At 41.8% G+C, this 21,095-nt stretch overlaps 4 non-coding genes across 4 annotated transcripts; 1 reads left to right on the forward strand and 3 right to left on the reverse strand.

Annotated features, from left to right (window-relative positions):
* Positions 1-3,832: 3,832 nt before the first annotated feature.
* Positions 3,833-3,906, forward strand: TRNAN-GUU (transfer RNA asparagine (anticodon GUU)). The gene has a single exon. It is a non-coding gene; the product is annotated as a tRNA-Asn (tRNA).
* Positions 3,907-10,954: 7,048 nt separating this feature from the next.
* Positions 10,955-11,027, reverse strand: TRNAK-CUU (transfer RNA lysine (anticodon CUU)). The gene has a single exon. It is a non-coding gene; the product is annotated as a tRNA-Lys (tRNA).
* A 1,873-nt stretch (positions 11,028-12,900) lies between these two features.
* On the reverse strand, positions 12,901-12,972 carry TRNAG-UCC (transfer RNA glycine (anticodon UCC)). The gene has a single exon. It is a non-coding gene; the product is annotated as a tRNA-Gly (tRNA).
* A 2,277-nt stretch (positions 12,973-15,249) lies between these two features.
* On the reverse strand, positions 15,250-15,321 carry TRNAE-CUC (transfer RNA glutamic acid (anticodon CUC)). Its single transcript has one exon. It is a non-coding gene; the product is annotated as a tRNA-Glu (tRNA).
* Between the last annotated feature and the right edge of the window lie 5,774 nt (positions 15,322-21,095).

The following is a 21,095-nucleotide window of genomic DNA, read 5'->3' on the forward strand; positions in this document are numbered from 1 at the left end:
CAGTGTCTATAACAGGTGCTTCACATATTTTGTCCATTTTTATAGTTGTTTACAGCAAGAAGACTAAACTGGTGGCATTACTATACTATAGCTGTAGGTGGAAGTCCTGGATTCTTTTCAGTGCCTTAAAATTAAGTTTTAATCGCACGCATTACTGATGTCTAAATAATTTGAACACTGTTTTCCACATTTAAAATGACCTGGTCCAAGGGTTTTGTTTTTACTTTATTAACAAGTACAACTAAACCAATCTAGGCTTGCTGGATTCACTTTCAGCATGGTGACCCCCCAGCACCACAAGGACATCTGCGCTGAGGATCCTGTTCTTTGGCTATATTCCAATGCTTTGACTATATGCCACTCCAAAGTATGCCAATTTGGCATAAGAATTATTTTGAGCTAAAGGCATTTGGAAAACAGCAAGTACAATCATTCTTGTCACCAGAGACAGGAAGTCAAGGCCGAGAGAAATCCACACAGACTTTGTTTAAATAACTTGTATGTTCCTTTAGTCTTCCAATGTGTTTTACTTTTCCATAATCACTTCTCTTTGTTCAACCTAGTATATAAATACTTAGGCCTAGCCACTTCTTTGGGTTTTCATTTTCCTATTGGAGCTCCCATGTACATGTGAAAATCTGGATGCTTTCCTCCTCTTAATCTGTCTTATGTCAATCTAATTCTCAGGCCTAGCTGGAGACCCTAAGAGGGTTGAGGTGAAGTTTGCCTCCCCTACAGGCTGTCCTAGGACCACAAAAGAAAGGATTAGTAAAAGACTATCTGTAAGGGGCCAGAACTGGTCCTGATAGAGGGGACTTGGTGTAGGCTTGGTAGACCTCATAGGAAATGCTAGAATTCCCAGAATCATATGGGTGGAAGGGTGAGAGGCTACCTTAAAAGACAATGGTTGCCTGGGGAAGCCCAGAGAGACCAGCTGTCATATAACTGGGGACCAGTGAATACATTTCTCCTTTGAATCCATCTCTTTCCTCCCCTTTCCTCTTCCTCCTCCCAGTTCTGCCGTTCTTCCCTCTGAGTCTTCCTTCCCATTTCTACCCTGCCTGTGTTTAGGCTGCACCCGGGGCCTGGGTCTTCGTTCCACCAATGTCTCTCTCCATGTGTTTGGGTTTTTAATCTTTCTTCTACCAAGAACTCCTCTGGTGATCTGCTGAAACCTGCACACCCTTCTCAGAATAATGAATTTTTTAATTAAAAAAGATATTTATCGAACATCTCCTATTTATATCCACTATTCTAGGTCCTGGGGTGAGAATAATGAATTTTAATATGTTGAATCAAATACAGTTTTCTTTGTGAGGCTTCCCAGTCTGATAGAATGAGCAGGAAGGCTGAGCTTACACAATCAACCTCCCATGCCTCGACCCAAGATGACCCTAGAGTTGAGGTGGTGAAAAATAAGAGATCTTGGGTTCCGCCGGTCTCAGAGGAATTAAAACTACTGGACATCACTATTCTATACTAACCAAACTGAGACAAAGTAGTGGTTCCTGGGACGGAGTTCCAAGGAGAAGGACCACGCGCCCTCTCGTGGCCACTGCGGGGAGCAGTACAGCCCTGCAACTGCGGATACTAATCCAAAGAAAACCAAATAAAACGCACTGGAAGCTGGGCTATGCTCAGGCCTTTGAAATTAGAAGTCGTGCACGCTACAAACTGAGCTAGCAGGAAGACGAAAAGCCGTGAGCTTCTCTTCTCCCTACCAGCTTGGTATCAGTTGCCCAAATGGAAAATGTCTGCGCCAAGACTGAAGGCAACCACGGCGAGTTGCTGATGAGGAAATAGGTTTGTAGAGAGTTTAATGGATTTCCTCCGGCCCAGGGCTCATCGGCAGTAAGTCACGGACCAGGCCTACGATCGTCCTACTTCCGACTTCAAGGAGGAACCGGGGTAGTGGGTAGAAACTGCTGCGCAGAGGTGGAGTCGGGTTGAGGGAGCGACTCCGCCCTCCTCTGGGACTTTTACAACGGCCTCTCCCTGTGCTCATTTCCGCTCAGATGGAACCCCAGACTTCAATGGAAAGGACGTCCAGGATAAAAGGGTCTTTTCCAATTCATCCCAAGAGGTCCCACCGAGGTTTACCGGATCCACCTCCTTAGTCCTGTTACTGGAATTTTCTAACTTTCCACAACAATCGTGAATGCTTTTCTCCAAGGTCTTCAGTCACAAGGGAGAATTCAGGCAGCGCCAAGTGCACTTTCGGTGCTTCAGCCCTGCTCATCCTCCACCTCTTCTGTGGGGCTGTTGGGGAAATAAGAAATCGAGACTCAAAGGAGCACGCATGTTGACCAACTGAGTCTTAGCTAAGTTTATTATTGAGAAAAAAAAACCTCAGAGTGCATGCTTGCAGGTAGCCCGCACATGACTACAAAGCTATTGTGGACTTCCAGCTCTATTTATGTGGGATTAAAGCTACAGTTGTCATCATCCTACCTTTAGTAAACAGTCAGCATTACTCAGTCTGCTCCAGGAATGAGATTAAGCTTACTCAGACGTTCTGTTCTTCAGAATTTTTATCAGTATCTCTCTACGGTTGCTTCTGACAGTGCATCTACCCGACAGTACAAGTGGTTGGATAACATTCTTCAGCATTCCTCCGCAAGGCACAGGGCGCAGGGGAAGGGGGAGAGGAGGCGCGCAGCCGACTCCCGGCCTCGGAGGGCTGGGGCGGAGTCGGAGTCCTGTCTCACCCTCCAGCGGTGAGCAGGGGATTGTGCGCCCCCTACGGCGCGGGGCCGGGGGCGCCTCGCCACCTGCTCCGAGGTCTGGACTCCGGTGACATCTCACGGCGTTGCGGTCTTTAACCAAGCATTTCAAAGAGGAACCTCAGTCATTCGGATTCGAGAGCATCCAACAGTACACAATCATGGTCAGCGCGGTGGCCGACAAAGAGGAGGCAGGGGGAGGGTAATCAAAGTTATTTAACGAAAATAGGCATTTTCCGTTTTCTTTTCGCCTTTTCCTTCAGTGGCCAGAGCACTAGCTCGCTCTCTCCCCGTCCGTCACTGGGTTGCCTCCACTCCCACTCGCTTTCTTCTCCTCTTCTTCAGCTTTCCCTATTCAACCCTTCAGGACGGACGACCCCAGACCGAGGCTGAGTCGCAGTCCAGGGTGGGGAACTCAGCTCGGTCCCGGGGCGCACGTGTCCAAAGTCAAGACTTTTGCCTTGTTCTCAGTCAACTGCGGGAATAAAAGCGCCTCCGGCTTTGAGAAACCTTTCCAGCCTTCCGTTTCCGGAGTTACTCGTAGGCCTAAAAGCTTACAGCACACACTGGAATTCTTGGTTGCCTAGGACCCTGCGGCAGAATGCATCCTTCACCGGGCATTTATTGAGTGCCTACTAGGTGCGAGGCCCTGCCCTGGAGGGCGGGCTGCATCGCGAGCAGTTCTGAGGTCTTGCCGGTCGGAGTCCACATCTAGAGAGAGGCGCAGAACGTGGGCAGCGCAGTGGGGGCACAGCTGGTTCGTGTCCTTCGCACGCGCGCCCACAGGGGACTCACGGCGAGCGAAGCTAAGAAGGGTAACGTGGCCTTCAGCCCGGGAGGCTGCGGTCGTCACCTGGAGCCGGGCGGCTGTTGAGGCGGGGAGCAGGTGGGAAGGCCATTGATCTGGCGTTCGGCAGTCAGAGTCCCCTAGCTGACTCCCAAACGTTCTATCGATGTCCAAATGTGCCCGATGACACCAACTCTTGGCTTCAATGTCTCCCGCGCGCACCCTCGGCTTCCGGAATATGAGAATCTAAGGATGTCCCCAGCCAGAGGTTGAAAAGCAATTTCTTGAATCAGGAAACGAGTTATGGGGAATGTGCTCTCATGTCTCTGTAGCGCAATCGGTTAGCGCGTTCGGCTGTTAACCGAAAGGTTGGTGGTTCAAGCCCACCCAGGGACGTCACCTTTTGCTTCATCGAAGTCCTTGCTAGCTACTTGCAACTTTAGGTTATCTATTCACTTTACAGCCTCTCACAGTTCTGGAGGCTGTAAAGTCCAAGATCAAGGTGCCGACAGAATTCAGTTCTTGTTGAGGGCCTCCTCCCCAGCTTGCAGAAGACCTTGTCACAGCATCCTCACATGGCAGAGAAAGGAAACTCTGGTGTCTCTTCTGTTTTTATAAGTACTAATCCCAGCATGGGGGCTTCATCTTCATGAACTCATTTAAACCTAATTACCTCCCAAAAGCTCCACCTCCTAATACCATTACATTGGGGAGTTAGGGCTTCAACATAGGAATTTGGGAAGGACAACAACATTCAGTGCAGAATAGGTGGTAACACAGAGAGACATTCCTCAAGTGTCTAAAATGCCTTTATGGTGACCGGATTGCACAGACTTAACAGTCACATGAAGGTGGGAGAGAACTTGTCCAGCAGTTCTTTTCTTTCTTCCTGGAGGCACTGTGTGTGTGTGTGTGTGTGTGTGTGTGTGTGTGAATAGAAAAATCAAGGGATTATAGAAAGGTACATACATTGAGAAAATTCTCACCTCCACTACTCAAGCTCCCAGTTCCCAAAGGCCAAATAATACCAACCTGGTGGTTTTTAATAAACAATTTTATTTTTAATAAAATAAAATAATTTTATTTTCAGTAAAGTCAACCGGCATGACTTTATTATTTTTATAACAAAGTAGTCACCTACTTTATAAGTATATATTAAAAACCTCAGACAAACCCAGCTGTAACTCAGACTTGACTATAGGAGGCTGAAGCCACAAGGCAGGCCATTAACCACACTCACAGCCTTTCCTCTGGGAGCTTGGGCAAGTAGCAATCTCTGTGAACTTAAAGCATCATGATCCAGAGGTTCCGAAGGATTTTCTTTTGCTTCTTTCTTCCATTGTCTGCTTGTCTGATCTGAGCTAGAAATTCACAGATATTAATCCAACAAACAAAAACGAAAAGAAAGAAACTAAAACCCCTGCATTTTGAAATTTCATTCACATTACCAGCATTTTTGTGGAAAAGAGACTCTAGCTATGGTATGAAAAACATATACCAGTTATAGAACTTTGCTTTAATGAAGTTGGAAAGCTCTGACAAGAAAATAAGGTTCTGACAAACAATGATTGGAAGAAAATTTAACCTAGGGTTTAAAATGATCAGAGGGAAAAAAGATGGAATCAAATACATACATACATATCTCCAGTCCAGATATCATACAGGTCTAAAGACAACAAACAGATGTCAAATAAATGAAAGAATTCAGGAAATACAAAACCTTTTTTGAAAAACCTAGTTGACACTAAAACTCACCTCATAATGAGATGCTTTCACAATTAAAATCTCAGGAATAGAACTATGCAACACAAAGCATGAACCCTAATGGAAACTATGCACTTTAGTTAATAATAATGAATCAATATTGGTTCATCAATTGTAACAAATGTACCACACCAATGCAAGATGTTAATAACAGGGGAAGCAGTGTGGGTGGAGGAGAGGGAGTATATGGGATTTTTTTTTTAATCACAAGAATGAAAATTGCTGAGTATTTTGCGTTTGTCCCTCCAGATACATTCTCAACATTTTCCACCCTATTATATGCCCCAGAAAGTTAATCTTTTTGAACTGTGCAAAAGGGCTCCTCTACCCACCGACTTCTTGCTGGCTACAGCCAATGGGATTCACTGACTGGGAATGGGAGTGTAGGAGGAATATGAGGTCAGGGTAATTATTTCCTGCAGGTTGGCAGTAGCTGTGTTCTCCGCCACCCCCCAAGACCACAGTTATTGTTTAGTGGCACTCTACTACAGTTACAGCCTTACCTACAACTATCACTTTCCCAGGTTCCAGGAACAGCTCTCTCCCCTTGCCCAATCAGGTCTAGTAATTGCTCTCCACTGTTGCTAGGCCTGGGATGTTGCACCATCTGTTTAGTGGCTACATCCCCCTCTTAGAGCCCAGGGTTCCTGAGTTGGGAGGTCCCAGGAAACCCTCTCAATCCTCAGCAGGTCTGGGTTTCAGAGAGCCTCGGGGAATGTGCCACAAAGTTATCTGGGAGCTCATTGCATCTCTGTTCAGCTCATAAGCAGAATAATTACACCTTTCTTCCTTCAAAAAATACCCCAAAAAATTTTCAAAAAATTTTTAGTCTTGTAGGGAAAATCCTTTCTAAGCATGACAAAACTCAAAATCCCTAAGGAAAAAGTTTAATACATTTAGCCACATAAAAAGTTTAAGAATTTGTTTAACAAAAAATCACTCAAGCAAGCACTCAACATCTGGCTAAGCCAAGGCCTGAGTGATTCAGCTTGTAAAGCTATAACAAGTCACTTTTAGACTCAGAAAGTTTATTACTTACATAGACAGCAAAAGGAAGAGTAGTTGAAGGTATAGACTTCCTGGGCCTTCAACCCACACATCCAAAGGGATGACACTGAAACAAAAGGGGTCAGTGACTACAATGCAAGTTGTGGGGATACCTGTTATTGAGAAGCCAATTCTAGACTGCAGCTAAGTAGTTTTGCAGTCTGCAGCTGTCCCCAAGGAAGGGATAAGGAGGTGAGCAGAATGCCTCATATGTGATTAGAACCTGAAGGGCAATGAGAAACTGTCCCAGGGTAGACAGGGAGGGGAATGGAAGCTGTCTCCTGGCACTCTTCACAACCCTCCCATCCTCTCTTGCTTTGGGACAATCACAAGGTGCTCTGCCTTGTGGTAAGATTCAGAATAGTTTTAGTTCAAGCCTTGGCTGGTGTGGCCTGTGCAAATACATACAAGGTCACCTGGGTGCCACAGCTGAGCCATTCCCCTACAAAATTCAAAAGACAACAGTTTGGTAAAATACCTGAAAAACTACAACATAGAAAAAGCCTTTTTTATTTAGTATTTATTTTTATCAAGCTTATATATGCACATAGTTTAGAGAGTCAAACTCATAAACTCGGTAATGAAAACCAACAGGCCCCTGAAACTCTCCCCATTTCCTACTCCCTAGAAGTAATTTCTTTAAATTCTTTTAATCAGTGATTTGTTATTCACCTCTGTCTCTGTAGACAAATATTGTTAATTCTTGGGCTTCCCTGGTGGCGCAGTGGTTGAGAGTCCGCCTGCCGATGCAGGGGACACGGGTTCGTGCCCTGGTCTGGGAAGATCCCACATGCCGCCGAGTGGCTGGGCCCGTGAGCCATGGCCCCTGAACCTGCACGTCCAGAGCCTGTGGTCCACAATGGGAGAGGCCACAACAGTGAGAGGCCCACATACCGGAAAAAAAAAATATATTGTTAAATCTTGATTTTCTAGTTTTAGGCACTTTATCTCTCTTTTCCGTACTCCCCCTACACTTACCACTTCACACACACTTTTCCCACTCCTCCATCTTCCCAATTGTGATGGCTAATTTTATGTGTCAACCTGGCTAGGCCATGGTACCCAGATATTTGGTCAAACATCAGTCTAGATGTTTCTGGGAAGGTATTTTTAAGATGAGATTAGCATTTAAATCAGTGGACTCCGAGTAAAGCAGATTACCCTCCATAATGTGAGTAGGCCTCATCCAATCCATTGAAGGCCTTAAGAGAAAAAGACTGAGGTCCCCAGAGGAAGGGAGAGTTCTGCCTCCAGACTCTGCTTTCAGATTAGAGTTACAATATCTGTTCTTCCCTGGCTATCCAGCCTCTTGGCCTACCCTGAAGATTTTAGATTTACCAACCTCCACAACAACATGAGTCCATTCCTTAAACTAAATCTCTATATACATACATGTGTATCTTCTATTGGTTCTGTTTTTCTGGGGAACCCTAATACATCAATATACTTATATCTTAATTTTGATGAGATCAATGCTTATTATTTTTAATATATATACTATTAACAGAGAAGCCACATAATTTAACATGATCACTTTTTTAATATAATCTTCCCTTGGCAGTAACAATTATGTTACTTTTCCATTTGCTTAGTTTTCCATGTATTTATTACTGAATTATAACCAATTTCTGTAAATCTCCCCTCAAGAGCTTCCTTATTCTTTTTTACAGCTAGCTGAACTATATTTCATTGTATGGTTGTACTGTCATTTATTTAGTCACCCCCAAAACTGATGGACATTTAGAGAGTTTACAATCTTTTGCGTAATAAAAAGTGCTCCGTGAATAACTTTGTATACACTTAATTTCACATAAGTATAGGAATATTGTAGGATAAACTTCTAAATGTGGATTACTGAAGTTAAAAAAAAGTTTAAATTTTTGATAGGTATTGTTCAAAACACCCTGTAGAACTTAAACCAATTTACCCTCTCTTTAACAATATTTATTAACTCTCCAACATATTAAACTTTAAAAAATTTACCATATTATAGTTGAAAATATTATCTCAACTTAGTTTTAAATTGCACTACTTTCATTAATAGTAATGTTGAATGTTAAGTATCTTTTCATATGGGCAATAGCCTTTTATATTTTCTATTCTTTATATGTTTGCTACTTTTTATTGGGTTATTGGTTTACTTCTTATTGGCTTATAGTTCTGTAAATATTAGGGAAATTAGCCTTTTGTACATGATGTATGTTCTAAGAATGTAGATGTCTAGCATGGTATGGTAAATTTGGTGCCTCCACAGGAAGGGAAGAGAACCAGAAGAGAAGTTTATTATACTCATAGGTCCCAGAGGGGGTCACCGCGGGCGTGCGCAGGGCCACACAGGAGTCCAACTGGCAGTGTGTTCAAGTGAACAGCTGGGGAGCAGTGAGAGCCAGGACCTGTGGGCCAAAGCCTTCACTGGGGTCCTGAGTGGGGTCTAAGGAAAGCAAACCGAGTTGGGGAAAGAGAGGAAGGAAAGAGGAGGAGGAAGGGGGGCGGGGCCGGGAGAAGAGGATGGAGGAGGGGAAAGTTAGAGTCCAGGGGTTGGGTTGCTTATCAGGGTGTTTCAGCTGTTTTTGAGTGTGCATTCACAATTAGGGCTGTGAGAAGGATGTTGATATGCCAAAGCATTAACTCAAAATGGAGGATTTTTAACACAATGTGAGTTGCAAATACTTCCCCAAATTGTCATTTGTCTTTGGACTTTGCTTATGCAGATTCCACTTGGTTTATATAGTCAAACTCATCAATATTTTCTCTCAGGACTTCTGAGTTTGTGTCATAGTTAGAACAGGCTTTTCCACACACACACACACCCCAAGATAATAAAATAATTGTTTCATGCTTCTACAAGAACTTTTATGTTCCTTTTCATTATTATTTAAATCTTTGATCAATTTGGAATTTACCCTTATGTAAAGGGTATGATATTCATTGACCATTATTTTTTCCCATTATTTTGTCACAGCCCTTCTGTTGACAGCTACCTAGTTATTAAAAAATTGGTCATTAGAATTATTGATTTGAGTCCCTCTTTCTAACGTATTACATTTCTTCATGTATTTTGGTCCATTTCTGGACTCTGTGCTGTCCCATTAATTGTTGTTTACCCATACACGATATTTTACTGCTTTAACCATTATAATTTATGGCATTTTAATATTTCATAGGGTTAATCCTTCTTATTGTTCTTTTAAAAACAAGAATTTCCTGAGTATTACTGCTTATTTTTCCATTTAAACTTTAAAATTATATTGTCCAGTTTGAATAAAAAAGAAAAATATTTTTGATATTTTAATGAAAACTATGTTAAATTCAGACACCAAGTTAAAGAGAGGTGTTATCTTTATGACGTTGAGTCTCCTACCCAAGAACATGGTACATCTTGGTTGATAGGAAAGGAAGTTGCCCTAATGCAGTGGTTCCTGAACTCGAGCATTTATCCGAATCACCTGGAGAGCTTAAGTCTCAGATTGTTGGGCCCACCTCCAGAGTTTCTGAATCTGTAGGTCTGAGGTAGGGCTTGAGAATTTGCGTTTCTCAAAAGTTTCCAGATGATGCTGGTGATGTTTGTCCCGGCACAACACCTTGAGAATAATCGGCTAGTGTTTTGATGATTTTGGAGATGGTTGGCGGGATATATAAAGGAGATTAAAGCACATTTAAAAACTTAAAAAAAAAAGTATGACTGGTAAACGATCCTTAGGGAGATGTGGGAAAGACCTGTATGAGGAGTTAAAAGCGAATGTCCGCGTTGTGGTGGAGAAGCCTGATGACTGGGGACAAACTCTGCTTCCACTCACTTTGAAAACCCACTTTACTCACACCACTCATCCCAACGCTGAATGAGAGATTTAGCAGGAACAAATATCAGACAAACAACTTCAGGCCTTCGGGGTAGAGCAGAGTTCTCCGGTCGATCAATAGCTAACTCGAAACGCTTGGGCGCAGCGCTCCAGAGTCCGCTTACATCCATCTGACGAGACCGCTGCAATCTCTCCACTTGCCAGCTCCGGGCCGTCGTCCTTGCTCCTCCCTCCCCTTCCTATCGTACTTCCCCCATTCTTTGCTCTTCCGCGTCCCTCCTCCTCAGCTCCATTTCCAGCGGCCTCTCCTCTTTTTCGTTTCGAGATCTTCCTAAACTAGTTGTATTTTACAGCCCTTTGAGGCTGATGAACGTTTCAAAACCTAAAAAGCGAAGGCACGCTCCTTAGCACCTAATGGAGAACATTTTAACTACTTAAGAAGGCCCTTCAACACTTCATCCAAAATTTCCCGCAGACGAGAAGAGAACGAAAGTGTTTCCTTTTGGTCATGTCCTAAGATGTCTTCTCAGTGGAGCAGAGTCGAGGCAGGACGAAGGGGGAGCCCCGCGGGGAGGAGGAGGAGCCTCCTCGGAGGAGCCTGGGTTCGGGCGGCTGTAGATCTGTGACCCCTGATCTCAACCTGAGATGCTGGAGTCGGTAGCTCGGATTCCTCTTCTTTGCTAGATTTGGGGCGAGTAGAGGCGGTTTCTGGAACAATTTACCGAAGTTTAAAACAACAGTGACCACAATGGCTATTTAGAAGCTGCTGGTTCAGTTGGTAGCTAACAAGAGAAGATTCAATAAAACAGAGGTAGGCGGGGAAAAACAAGTACCGCCCAACGTGGGGCTCGAACCCACGACCCTGAGATTAAGAGTCTCATGCTCTACCGACTGAGCTAGCCGGGCGCTGCTTTGCGAGCCTTCTCACAGGAATATAATTTCTTTTGAGGGACAGCTTGCACGGTCAAAGATACACACAGCTTAGTTTGAAAGAGTTCTCTGGCTCCAGGATTTTAAACGCAGCACTAGCTTTTGTCACCGAGAAACTCCAGGCTTCTAGAGTGATGGGACTGCACGGGGCTAGAAGAGCTTGCAAAGGGCGCGGGAATCACTAGTCCTGAAACCTCGACATTTCTTCAAATTCCTTTTAGACAGGTCTTGAGACCTTTTGGACAGCAAATTCTTTTGGAGAACCCGGTTTCTAGGACCCGGAATCCAGAAGAGGAAGCGCGAGGGAATGGGGATGAGAGGCGCAAACTGCCGCGAGAAGTAGGGGGGGCGCGGGGACTTGTGCTCCCGGGACCTTAGTGCTGCAGCCTCGTTCTTCCTTCTTCTCAGTCCGAAACCGTTTCCCCCCCTAAACCGTGACCACCAGGGGATGGGGTGGGGGTGAGGCTGAAAGACGCGTCAGTCGGAAGTTAGGTCCAATTGACTATTCATTTGGGGGCACGATTTTGTTTTTAAATACTAAAATTTTGTGGGACCTGAAGGTCCCACTGAGATTTAAAGTCGGATGGGATTTAGAGTCTCAGGCGTGGGCGCTCGCGGGAGATTTCACTGCACTCTCCAAAACGTTCATTTCTCCAACCTCTGGAAGAGGCGCTGAGTTCCGGAGTCACCAGCGAAGGGCTCTATCCTCTGCTCAGGTGAAGGTAGGCCTTGCTTGCTGCTCCGAGGCGCTCCACACCGCCCTGAAGCAGCTTTGCCAGGGCTGGTTAGATTCGCTTAGGTGGGAGAGCCGCAAATGGAGCTGAGTGGAGACAGTTATTTATCTAATTCGTAGACTGCACTTCTGCGATGCAGCCTTGAGCAAAGACGGATTACAAGCTTTTTTTAACCTTTAAAGGGTTCCAAAAAGGGAGGCCACCAAGGTGAACTACAATCATTTGCCGTGGCTCGGATTCGAACCGAGGTTGCTGCGGCCACAACGCAGAGTACTAACCACTATACGATCACGGCGCGCCACCTCCAAGGCGGCGCACTGCGCCTGGATTTAATGTCTTTACAAACAGGATTGTCTAAGTGGTGCTGCAGCTTTCTTTGCTTACTTCGCGTGATTCGCCTAGGTTAAAATCCCAAACGTTTCCACCCATAACCTCGAAGCCCTGACGCCCGAATCTGGGTCTCAGAATCCCGCCGTGCCCGCGCCATCATCACCCCCTCCGCTGGACGGCGGCGCACCCAGTCCCGACGAGGTCTGAGAGCGTCGCCTGCAGCTCGGGGACCGCGTCCCCAGTCGCCCTCCTCAAGCCACTTCTCTCTTTCCCCTCCAAATAATCAAGCCGCCCCCACTAGGCAACCCGAGGATTTTCCTATTTACATCTCCACCTTGTACCCTGCGAATGTTGGAACCGGCAGAGAAGCGAAGCTGGTGAGCTGCTAAACGGCGTGAGGTCCCCCTTTATTATTTTTCTTGCTTCCCTCACTGCTCCTTGGCGCGCTCTCTCAGGAACTTCGGAGTCTTGGGCTGACTTCCTTATTCTGACTCTTTAGTAAATCTAAGTCGCTTCCGAGTATTCAGGAAAACATATCCGATCAGCCTCCATTGCTGACATTCCCTAAAGACCCCCAAAAGGAGAATTATCGTGAACTGGTGCGAAGCAAGAGACCAAACGCAGCAAATGGGCTTGCCTTGGTAGCTGCATGAAGTCTGGAGGTTCGCTCACGGTAGAATCTCCCAGAAGGTTCAGAGTTTGAGGACAGATGGGTGGTCAAAGGTTTTTCTTTATCCCCCTATTTTGCTCTACTCGAGCTTCCGGAGAAAAGAAGATATCAGTAGTGCGTTGGCCGGGAATCGAACCCGGGTCAACTGCTTGGAAGGCAGCTATGCTCACCACTATACCACCAACGCACACGAGAAAACTTTTTGTTTGTATCCTTATTACTAGTTCGTCATGGTTTGCTCCGACCAAAGTCTTTCATATTTAGGGATTCGTGCTAAGAGAACTATTCAACACAAAGCCAAAGGACGAAGAGGAAAAAAAGACCTCTAGGATTTTACCTATGATTATATTGATAATGTTGTGGTAGTTTTTCTAGTCGTTTCAGAGGTTTAGGGAAGGAAAATCATCAATTCTAGTTTATTGTCTTTTGAAGGGAGCCTCTGAAATCAAGTGGACGAGTTAAGGCCTTAATGCGAGTGTTATCTCTGTACACATATCGTTACGCATTTGAGAGTACTTCCTCAGCACGAATGCATAAAGGTAAAGTTGCCATTGAAAAAATAACCCACATTTTAAAGCTTTGAATACATATTGCCAAATTGCTGTGTGGAGCAATATCACCAATTTTCACTTTTCAATGAGTATTACCAAATTACCTCAGGCAACTAGATATCATCATTCTTTTTATCTTTACAAAAGTGCAACATAAAAATTTGGAGTCTCATTTTAACTTGCATTTATTGTATTACTATTGAGGTTGATCATTTTTCATAAACTTACTAATTATTTGTATTAGTTTGGGACTTACTAAATCATAAGCTTTGTCGATTTTTGCTATTGGGTAATTTATGTTATATGTATATTACCTACATATTAGTTTGGCATTTGTCTTATATTATTATTTATAGGATTTTCAGATGGGCAGTTTTCTGTTTTTATGTAGTCTAACCTATCAGTTTTATCCTTTATGATTTCTGTGTTTGCTTTTACCTTGAAAAAGTCTTCTCCAGCCCAATAAGATAATTATCCACCGATTTTTTTTATTGTTTCAATTCTTACATTTAATTATTTAACCCATCTAATATATGATATGAAGTGGTAATTCCACTTCTATGAATTTATCCTAAAGCAATCCCTAAGGATATACAAAGATGTATTCACACAGATGTTCATCAAAGTGTTATTTGTAAAACCAAAATTTTAGGGGGGAAAAACCTAAAAGTCCAGAAACACGATTGATGAAATCCATTTTGATGAAAACCCACATTTTTTTTTTTTATATTGTACATTGCTGGTGGGAGTATAAATTGGCAGGACCTCTAAGGAGGGCATATTGGCACTACCCATCCACAAATGCACATGTCTTTTGAACCAACATTTTAATTCTTGGACATTTATTCTACACACGTACAAAATAACATACGTAGAAGATTATTTTTATGGCCGCAAAGGATTAGAATAACCGAAGTGTCATCAATAGGAAGCTGGTTTGATTAATTATGGAATATCAATATAATGGAATACTATGTGCCATAGAAAAGAATGAGGAAGCTCTTCATGTGTAATCTGCAACTATTTCTAAAATTAAGTGAAAAAGGCAAAGTTCAGAAAAGTGTGTATAGATTGCTATCATTTGTGCGAGGGAGGGGAACGTACTTAAATATATACGTATGTATGCATGTACTTGTATTTACAATCTATTTATATTTTATATTTACAACATACTTATATTACAATATAGTTATGAAACTTACTACTGGCTGCCTTATTAGAAGAAAACTAGATGGCCGAGGTGAAAAGTAGGTTTATCAGTTATGCCTTTTTGGATATTTGAATCCTAAACCATGTAAATATATTACCTTTACAAAAATTAAATAATTAAATTGAAAGAAAATATCATGTTGCTGAAGTGTATTTATTTCTACTGGAAAGTGTTAGAAATATATTAACTTTAAAAATAGCTGGTAAAAACGTAAAATAGGTAGCTAGTGGGAAGCAGCCGCATAGCACAAGGAGATCAGCTCGGTTCTTTGTGACCACCTAGAGGGGTGGGATAGGGAGGGTGGGAGGGAGGGAGACGCAAGAGGGAAGAGATATGGGGACATATGTATATGTATAACTGATTCACTTTGTTATAAAGCAGAAACTAACACACCATTGTAAGGCAATTATACTCTAATAAAGATGTTTTTAAAAAAAGCTGATAATTAAATAGTATGTACAGCATTATTCCATTTTCTGTTTCAAAAACTGGATAATAGCTACCGGTGGTTGGTAGAATGGTAAACGATTTTTACTTTATGTTTTCCTGCATTTCCTGTATTTCAGCTAAGGTCACCCATGTGGCAACTGAGTAGAAGAAACAAAATTAATCATTAAAAGTGTTATATAGGAACTGTCATTAAAAGTATTTTGTAGGAAGAAAAACGAACACAAAGTATTGTGTAGGTAGAAAAAAACACTCTTTCCCTGACCGGGAATCGAACCCGGGCCGCGGCGGTGAGAGCGCCGAATCCTAACCACTAGACCACCAGGGAATGTGGAAAAGTTTTGCGACAGAGAATGTATGAGGCTAATTCAACGTGTGTCTCCACCCTTTTTGTGACACATATTGTTTCAACCACCCAGATTTTGAGATTCTTGACTACTGGGCCTTCCCCACGTCAAAGCTACCTTTTCCTCGTATTTCTTTTTTGGAGTAGAAAACCCTTGAGAGAACTCCTCTGCATGGCTCCCAGAGCTGAGGGAGGATCGTGTACACACGATCGCAGTTCCCAAGACCAGAGACAAATGTCTGGAGAAAAGATAGAAGGACAAATAGGAAACTCTCAGCTTCCTGTAGTTGCAGTGATTTCCTGAATTGGGATCAGCAGAAAAGTAGAGGTCTCCAACTGGGCTTTGCCAAATTGACTAGGAACTTTTCCTTAAGGAATATAAAGGTTGTCGTGTAAGCAACTCTAGGAGATCCTGGTCCTATAGCAGCTTTTTTTTTTTTTTTTTTTTTCCATCTCGTGTGAATTTAAGCCAAACTCTGTTGGCCAAAACGAGTATTACAGACAAGTGAAAGTGACTCAGCCTACGGGTGCTTGGTGGTCAGCAGGATCTGAGCACAACTCGCTGGTGGGAAACTAAGAGAAAGAGTTTTGGAGCTTCAAAATTTTCAAATATGAAGAAGGAAGAGAGGGAGTGAGGAGAAAGAAAAGAAAACTGGGGTGCATACCTAGACTAAAGGAACCTTGAAAGCCATACCCATCTATGTCTGCAAATTAGCTTTATATGAGACAGAAAAGAAAGCAAATATGGCAAAATGTTAACAATGAATCTAGGTGAAGGGTAATTGAATGTTCAATATTTTATTCTTTTAACTTCTCTGTAGGTTTGAAATTTTTCAAAATAAAAATTTGAGAAAACCAAAAATGAAACAAACAATCAAAAGCCTCCCCTCAGACCTTTTTTTGGTCAGATGACTGCAGTGTGATTAATTCTTTGCACATGAGTTCAAATATAAATTTTAAAAAGCCACCCCCATGCACTAACATCAGAAAACACCTTTGACAATAAGTGAAAACGAGAATTAAAAAATTGAATCATATATGTGTACATATCAGCAGGGCCTGATAGAAAAAATGAGTGATAGGATATGGGGTGTTTCTGGGGGTTTTGTTGCGCTTTCAAAGTATCAATGTTGTTTAAAGAAAGTATTAATTCTCCAGTCATCCAATCTCCACCTTCCTAGGGAGAAGAGTAACTAAATGCTAGACATTTATTTTCACAAAACCCAAGTAATCCTGGTGTCATATGTCACCAAGGAGCCTAACAAAGCCCATTCCTTTTACTCCAGCTCTATTCCCACTGGGCAGCTACCTGTACTCAAAGGCTGATAAAGAGTATCTAACCCTAAGAACAAAATCTTGGGATTGTATCCAGGGTGGGTGCAAGGTTTTATTTCCCTGTGTCACAAAGGAAATCAGCCTTCTTATGTTTTGGTGAACAGTCCATTTTCATCAGCTATTCTGCCACCTGCCGGTAATTTTCGGTATCATGAGAAACTAGGAAGTATCAATAGTATTAACAACAACAAAACCTGCTCTCTCTAGCCAAAGGACCAGGGAAGAGGTAGCCTAGCAAAACAGAAAACTTTTAGATAATAACTGCTCTACTTCCAGCCAAATGCCACAGAAAGAATTGTGGCTTACCTCTACCCATACCTAGTAAAGTCTAGGTATATGGGGTACCTAGACTTCCTCTCAGCAGGCCAGTAAAGAAGTGGTCCTCCTCTTCACTGCTGGATTGGTATCAGAGGAAACATGGTAGAGAATCGTACTTTCACGAACACCTGGTGATAGCAAGGTTACTCCTATTTCCCAGTATCAGTGGAGGCCATATGGGGAGGTGGAACTCCTACCCCTGCCCATCAGTAATGAGGAGCCCCTCTTCTCAGGTGTTAATGGAGACTAAATGGGGAACCTGGATTCCGACACCTACCTGGCTGTAACAAGGTACCTTACCCCCACTTCCTCTACTTGATTAGTATCAGAAGAAGCCAACTGAAACAGAAGGTTTAAATATGATCCAGAGTCCCAAATGTCCAGGCTTTAATAAAAAAGCACTCATCATATCAAGAATGAGAAAGATCTTGAACTGAATGAAAACAGACAATACCTAGATGATCAACGCGGTAGAATTATCTGACAAAGATTTTAAAACAGTCATCATAAAAATGTTTCAACAAGCAACTATGAAGATACTTGAAACAAACAAAAAAATAGAAAGTTCCAGCAAAGAAAAGTTTCAGCAAAGAAATAGAAGAATTGAATGGAAATTTTATAACTAAAAAATACAATAACAACAAAACCCCTCAATGGATGGGCTCAACAGCAGAGTGGAGGGGACAGAGGAAAGAATCAGTGACTTGAAAGATAAAACAATGGAAATTACTCAATCTGAACAACAGAGAAAATAGAATGAAAAAAAAAAAAAGAACAGAGTCACACGGACTTGTGGGATTATAACAAAAGATCTAACATTTGTGTCATCAGATTCCCAGAGGGAGAAGAGAAAAAGAACAGGACTGAAAAACGTACTAAAAGAAATAATGAGTAAAACTCCCCAAATTTAGCAGATGATAAACCTACAGATTCAAGAAGCTGAGCAAACCCCAAAGAAGATAAACCCAAACAAATTCATGCCAAGACACATCATAGTCAAATTGCAGAAAACTAAAAACAAAGAAAAAAATCTTGAAATCCGTGAAAAATGACACCTTACATACCATGGATAAACAATTTGAATGACAGCACATTTCTCATCAGAGACCATGGAGGCCAGAGAAGTGGCACAAATTTTTCAAGCACTGAAAGAAGACTGTCAACCCAGATTCCTATATCCAGCAAAAATATCCTTTAAGAATGAAGGGGCTACCACTCAACAACAAAAAAGACAAACAACTCAATTAAAAAGTGAGCAAGAGATTTGAATAGAATTTCTCCAAAGAAGATATCTAAATGGTCAGCAAGCACATGGAAAGATGCTCAATGCCATTAGTCATTAGGGAAATGCAAATCAATACCACAGTAAGATACCACTTCACACTTTCCAGAACGGCTGTAATTTTTAAAAATGGAAAATAACAAGTGTGGTGAGGATGAGGTGAAATTGAAACCCTAATACACTGGTGGCAGGAATGTAAAATGTTGCAGCTGCTGTGGAACACAGTTTGGAGGCTCCTCAATATGTTAAACATAGAATACAGTCCAGTAATTTCACTCTAGGTAGATCACAAAGAACTAAAAGCAGGTACTCATACAAATACCTGTACGTGCATACTCATAGCAGCATGATATTCATAATAGCCCAAAGTTATAAACAACCCAAATGTCCATGGATGAATGAATGGATAAACAAACTGTGGTATATACATACAATGGCATATTATTTGGACATAACAAAGAAGTACTGACGTGCTACAAGTTGGATGAACCTCGAAAACATTATGCTAAATGAAATAAGCCAGACACAAAAGGTAACATATCGTATGATTCCGTTTATATGAAATGTACAGAATGGCCAATCCATAGAGACAGAAAGCAGATCAGTCATTGCCAGAGGTTGGGGACTGATTTCACAGTTGGAACAGGGCTTCCTTTTGGGGTGATGAAAACATTCTGGAACTAGATAGTGGGATGGTTGCACAACGTTTCAAAGGTACTAAATGCCACTGAATTGTACACTTTAAAATGGTTAAAATTGTGAACTTTATGTTTTATGTATTTTACCACAATTTAAAACTTAGTAAAGGGGAAATCCTAGCAAGATTTTTTTGTAGATATAGACAAAATTATTCTAAAACTCGTATGGAAAGGCAAAGCAACTAGAATAGTTAAAACACGTTTTGAAAAAGAATTAAGTGGGAGGAATCAGTTTATCCATTTTCAAGATTTATTAAAAGGCTACAGTAGTAAAGATGGTATGGTACTGGCAGAAAAATAAATATACAGATCAATGAAACAGAATAGAGAGCCCAGCAGTTGACCCATACAAGTATGCCAACTCATGTTGTTTTTTACAAAGGTGAAAACAATTCCGTGGAGGAAAAAATCGCTTTTTCAATATATATTGCTGAAGAAATTGGACATCCATAAGCAAACAAATAAACAAAACCCCCAACCTAAGTCTCATAACTCCAAAGTGGATCAAGAGCTTAAATGTGAAGTATAAAACATTTAGAAAAAACATAGGAGAAACTCTTCATGGTCTAAGGCTAGACAAAGTTTTGACACCAAAAGCAACCCGTAAAAGGAAAAATCAATAAAGTAGACTTCATCAAAATTAAATGTTTGCTCTGCAAAAGACCCTATTATGAGAATGAAAAACAAGATGCTAGCTGGGAGAAAATATGTGTAAACCACATACCCAACAAAGGACTATTGTCTAGAATATATAAGAACTCTCTAACTCAACAGTATAAAAAACAGTCCAGTGAGGAAACGGTCAAAAGTCAAGAAGGAACATTTCCCCAAGAGGATATACAGACAGCAATAAGCACATGAAAAGATGTTCAGCATCATTAGCCACTGGAGAAATACAAATTAAAACCACAATTAGATATCACTACATACCTATCAGAATGGCTAAAATTAGAAATAATGACAACCTCAAATGCTGGTGAGAATAATGCAGGGAAACGATCACTCATACATTGCTTGTGGGAATGTAGAATGGTACAAGCACTCTGGAAAACAGTTTATTTTTTAAAAAAAGTTTATTAAAAAAACCCCTAAATATGCAATTTTCATAGGAACCAGAATTTGCACTCCTGGGCATTTATCCCCGAGAAATAAAAACTAATGTTCACATAAAAACCTATGCACAAAGCAGTGTAAAGCAATTATACTCCAATAAAGATGTTACCAAAAAAACCTATGCACAAATGTTTATAGCAAATTTATTAATGAAAGCCCAAAACTGGAAACAAGGCAGATGTCCTTCAGCAGGTGAATGGTTAAAGAAACTGTGGTACATCTATAGCATGGAATACTACTCAGCAATAAAAAGGAACAAACTACTGATATACACACAACTTGGATGAATCTGCAGAGAATTATGCTGAGTAAAAAAAGCTCATCCCCAAACGTTACATACTGTAACCTGTTTATATAACATTCTTAAAATAACAAAATTTTAGAAATGGAGAATGGATTAGTTGTTGCTAGATGTTAATGTGGAGATGGAGATTGGAGGGAAGTGAGTGTGGCTACGTGGGGGATCCTTGTGATGGAAATGTCCTGTACCTTGCTAAAGCAAGGATAGTCCATACAGTGAAAAGACTTCTGCTAAACCAGTTTAGGTCATGGTAGTGTGAGACCACCTAGGATTAAGAATATCTAGTAGTATTCCTCAACCAGAATGGTACCACCTCCTGGGAGGCCTTTGGAAATATGTAGGGGCATTAAAAATTTACATTGACTGGGGATGCAGATGGCATTTGACAGGGGACGGGAGACAAGAATGCTAAATGTACTGCACTGGGCAGGACAGCTCCACACACACACAAAATTGTCCCTCCCATAATGTCAATAAGGCCCCACTGAGAAACACTGAAGGCAGCTTTACACTCAAGGTCCCTAAGACACACCTCAATATGTTTTGAACCCTAATCTCTCTTTTTTCATTACTTTCACTGACTACTCTACCTTTTCTCAGTTACTCACATTCACCTTCACATTCAAAAGGATAATCCTTTTTTCAGATGTTAGAAGATCTGCAGCTTCCATAGAGTCCAGGAGCCTCTGGTGGTTGGCTCCATAAAAAA

Source organism: Globicephala melas, chromosome 1 (genome assembly GCF_963455315.2).
Source record: "Globicephala melas chromosome 1, mGloMel1.2, whole genome shotgun sequence".
Taxonomy (NCBI): Eukaryota; Metazoa; Chordata; class Mammalia; order Artiodactyla; family Delphinidae; genus Globicephala; species Globicephala melas.